Source organism: Pinus tabuliformis, chromosome 2_2 (assembly GCF_031772625.1).
Source record: "Pinus tabuliformis cultivar Carrire ecotype Pingquan chromosome 2_2, CPIR1, whole genome shotgun sequence".
In the NCBI taxonomy this organism is placed as follows: Eukaryota; Viridiplantae; Streptophyta; class Pinopsida; order Pinales; family Pinaceae; genus Pinus; species Pinus tabuliformis.
The window spans coordinates 1052972865-1052977849 of record NC_142300.1 but is presented as its reverse complement, the minus strand read 5'-3'; positions in this window follow the sequence as shown (position 1 = coordinate 1052977849).

Here is a 4985-nt window from a genome sequence, read left to right as displayed (position 1 = left end):
TCCTTGATTTGTTGATATAGAAAAATATTTGGTTGCTGGGAGGTTTTGTCCTAACCTATCCTCTAGGGAGAAAAGAAAGATTATTAGGAAGAGCGCCCCATTCACCTGGATTGGGGGAAACCTTTTCAGATTGGGTTTAGATCAGATCCTAAGAAGATGTGTGATTGAAGAAGATGTCTTTGACATCCTTTCAGCATGCCATGATGGGCCATGCGGGGACCACTTTGCTGCTAAGAGGTCAACCTTAAAAGTTCTACAATTAGGTTATTATTGGCCCACTTTACATTAGAATCCAAGGATATACACCACTAGGTGTGATTAGTGTCAAAGGATGGGTAAGCCAACACCCAAGGATGAGATTCTTGTACAACCTCAAGTGATTCTAGAGCCATTTGAAAAGTGGGGCATGGATTTCATTGGGTCTATTGATCCCCCATAAGGACAAAAATATATATATCATTATGTGCACTGATTACTTGACCAAATGGGTTGAAACAAAAGTAGTAAAGGAAAAATATGAGCAGAAGGTAGCTCAATTTCTGAGGGATAATATCTTCTACAAATTTGGTTTTCCAAGGGAATTAGTCACTGATCAAGGAGCAAAATTTACATCAAGTTTGATTGAAGACCTTATGTAGTATCACCACATCAAGCATAGGACATCTAATACCTATAACCCTCAAGAAAATAGGTAGGTGGAAGAGATAATTGGAGAACATTCTTGCAAAAGTTGTTAGCAGCAACATAAAATATTGGGCAGATAGACTCGTGGAAGGTACTTGGGCCTACAACACCACTTGGAATACCACCACTGGATTCACTCCCTTTGAGTTGGCCTATGGGAATAAGGCCCTATTGTCTATTTAATTTGAGTATAACACCTTTAGGATGACAACTCAGTTAGAGTTGGATCTCACTTCAGAACAAAAAGTAATGTTGTTCCAACTCAATGGTCTAGATGACTTCAGAATGCAAGCTCTCCTAGACATTGAGGTAATCCAACTACAGAGGAATATTTGTCATGAGAATCACATCAAATAAAGGAATTTCTAAGAAGGATATTAGGCCATATTGTATGATTCTAGATTCAAGGATTTCAAGGGGAAGTTGATGACAAGATGGCTGGGTCCCTATCTAGCAAAGAAGTGTCATGAAAATGGGTCTGTCCAAATCAAATTCATTGATGAGGAAGGGATTCCCTTACTTGTTAATGGTCATATGTTGAAATTGTACAAGAAAAATCTTTCCAAGGAATAATTTGTCAGTTCAGCCAGCAAAGAGTTATATGTGATTAGGAGGCTCATAACCCTCAATACACCAAAATTCTAAAAAAAAAAAAAGAAAAGAAAAAAGGAAAAGAAAAAATTAATAAGAAGGCCTAGATGAAAACCTCCATGAGGCATATAAGGCCCATTTTGATTTGAAAACATCTATGAGGCAACTGAGGAGCAAGAAAAAAAGAAAAAAAAATCCCTAGGTGAAAACCTCCTCTGAGGTGCCTAGTGCAGGCATGCATGTTGGAAACCCAGAGGCAACTTTCTTGTCTAAAAAAAGGAGAAAAAAACAAAAGAGAAAAGAGAAGCATAAGGAATTAGTTATTACACCATGGCTACTAACATCTTTCCTTTGTAGGACTCCACACAACTGGCAAAATTATGGCTACAGGGCAGGATCTACAAGTCTTCCTCCATCCTTCCATACATACACCTCATTTCCACACTCTCCACTCACATGCCCACCTCTCTCCATCATCCAATCAACAAGAGAATCCAAATTTAACTCCTCACTGTGATGCTACAAGAATGACTTGTAATGATACAAGAGGTCTTGTAATGCTACAAGAGGAGCCCGTGAGGCTACATGAGGTGGATCCAATGGAAAAAGAGACTATAAGGCCATTTTTTCTCTAGTAAATGTTAAAGGGGGGTCCTCCAAAGTCAAAATCCATCACCCATCCACCCTATTTAGAAAATTTGCTAAAACATTCCACTCTGTCATGCATCTAAAAGAACATGAAAATCCCTATTTTCTATTCTTATGATACCTACACCACTTCCTCATGATCCTAATCCAGTTCTCATTCATTTCATCACTTCCCCTCAACCCTAACATGCAAGATAGAGACTAGAAGGGAGGATTAGATTACTGCTATAGGAAGGAAACTCCTCCTGTAGCAGCCTGTGTAGTCACAACAAGATTCCCTTGAATTATTTTCCACTCATAGAGAGCATCTTGGAGCCATACCTGTAACAAAGAGGAGACACATAATCCTCAGGAAGGCACTCGACCAACAACAAGAACAAGCTTGTACATAAGGAAGGAACTTGCACACACAACAAAGTTATCAGTTAGGATATCATCAAGTTATGAAGACATGCACAAAAACAAGAAAAATAATCAACTCCCTTAGAGGTCATGATGAGGCCCAGTTCCAACATGAAACCATCTCTAGTAATTCGATCCATAGGTACGCTCAGGTATGGAAACTTTCACCTCTTCCCTATGCATAAAATGTTAAAATGTGTTAATGGTCGAGAAAGGCATATTAATAGGTTGGAGGTGGCTAGTGAACTTGGCCACCCTCGACTAGTAAACTTAAGTTTGTGTTAGTCACCCATGCAACATGGAGATGTCAACTCAAAGTGAGGTGGTTCTCACGAGGAGTTGGGTGATAATAACAAGGAGAGGGGAAATGATTATTTTTACAAGGAGTGGGGACAACAGTCCAAAAAAGGAAAATCGTGTGTAGGCCATGTCGGCAAAGTGCTTTGAGCCTTTACCACAAAGATAATATTATGTATTGGACTAGAATTAATTTTCACCATCACTCATTTCCAAAAAAGTAGTTAGACGAAGGACAATTTATTGATACACACCAACAAGTTTCAAACCCTGTCTACAAGTGCTACAGGAGGAATCTACAAGATGGTCTGAGATGCTACATGAGGGACAAGAAGGAGCTACAAGAGGAATTGAAGGGTGAAAGGGAGCCACAGTGACCCAAAATTGTCTCCAAACCCTCATGCACACATAAATATATTTTGAAAAGAATTAAGTGAAATCCTCCTTCCTTGTTTTCCATCCACTTGCATGAGAATTCTACCTGAAATTGGTAGCCTATAATAGAAAATTGAGTAGTAGGAGGTATTTCTGAAAATTGTTGTGGATAGAAGTAGAGAAAAAGAGTTTGTTTGATATCGATTCTAGAATCCTTCTCCCTTACTGATAAAAATTATTTTAACATTATTTCCACAACTGAGATTGTTTTAAAAAACCTTTTTTCAATTCCACACCTAAGTAACACCAAGGCGAGGAAATAGAAGAAATGGGGGGAGGATTTAATAGAAGATAACCCACAAACACCAAGAGGATTCACCAACATCCTCCTACAGTGAACATATTTAGAATACATCAATGGCTGGATTTCTTTGAACTGCTAAAAGGATATGATAATGATATCACTCATGAATTTTCCATGGCACTACATCCTCAAGGGGAAGATAGTTTCACTACTGTTTTTAGAGGATTGGACATCTCCTTGAGTCTTGAAACCATAGGTAGAGTGACCAACTTACCCTTGGGGGTTTGATGTATCAAAGAGGGGAAGGCAATACGTGTTACAACTAGGAAGAACTTCTTCCTTTAGAGAGAGAAGCCCACAGAAGATAGGAATGGAGTAAGAAGAAAAAACCTAACATACCCTTGGGATGACGTGGCTTATCACAACCTCAAATATATATCTTGTGTGTTGGGCTAAATACTGAGCGGGTGGGGGTAAATCAATATTTTTAAAACTCACTTAAACTTTTATTTTCTTATTCATATTTATGTACATGACTATAATGAAGAAAACTTGCGTATGTACACAAATGTTATGCAGCCAACTAGCATATATCTAGTTAACTAACTTTTCAGTTAACCCATCATATTTTTAACATGAAGCAGTGTATTAGTACTTCATTAGGAATTAATTAAATAGTAACCATGTGCAGTAAGAATAGAATAACCATCACACATAAGAAACACATCAACATACATGAGCTCCAATATTTTTAGGTGGAAACCCAATGTGGGAAAAAACCACTGTTGTTGTCGTCTTTGTCTTTATATTTTATTATAAAGAAAACATATTACAATATTGTGCCGGTGTGGAATCATACCAGCATGCAGGTGCCCACCTATAGAAGGTTACAACCTTCTCTTTTTCTCTAGCACCCACTGGAAGGGAGCTCCAACCCCCTGATCTCGTTTACCGACACCCACTGAAAGGGAGTTCCTACCCCATGGTCTAATTTACCAAATACCACTGGAAGGAATCTTCGGCTCCCTCACTGAAGGCTCCAACCCTCAACACCTCTGTGGACCACATTTCATAAATTTTCACACTGGATCCACCTAAACCAAAACATCAAATTTGTAAGCCACGTTTCATCAAATTTTTAGACTAGACCCACTACCATCATTTAAGCCCAATACCAAATATCAAAAATGAAACTAATCACTGCAAAAAATCACTCAATCATTAAATCAACCAATTACTTAACCAACTGAGACCCAAATCAATCAACTTATTCTCAAACAAACAAAGCAATTAGATCACTGTAACCAAAATACCAATACTGAACCCAAACACTGCATCAACTAATTGAACCAACTTAAAAACCCTGATCAATAAAATATCAGAATACATATGCTACTTTACTTTAGCAAATATGTGTATAGATCTCAAAACATTGAACCCTGAAACTAAATCACTGTCATTCTGAAACAAAAACTGAGTTACACCCTAAACCACTGAATTGTTGGGTGTGTATTATATTCTTTCCATGACTAGCCCCAATAGTGAAGTCGGGGGGTTGGAGAGGGGGCGGTTAGTCCCCCCTTTGTTGCGCTGGGTGCAGTGGGGGGGTTAGGGCAATGCCCCAGGGATTTTTTTTTTTGGACCCTCTATTAGGTGGCAGACCTACCTATGGTTTTGTGCGTGG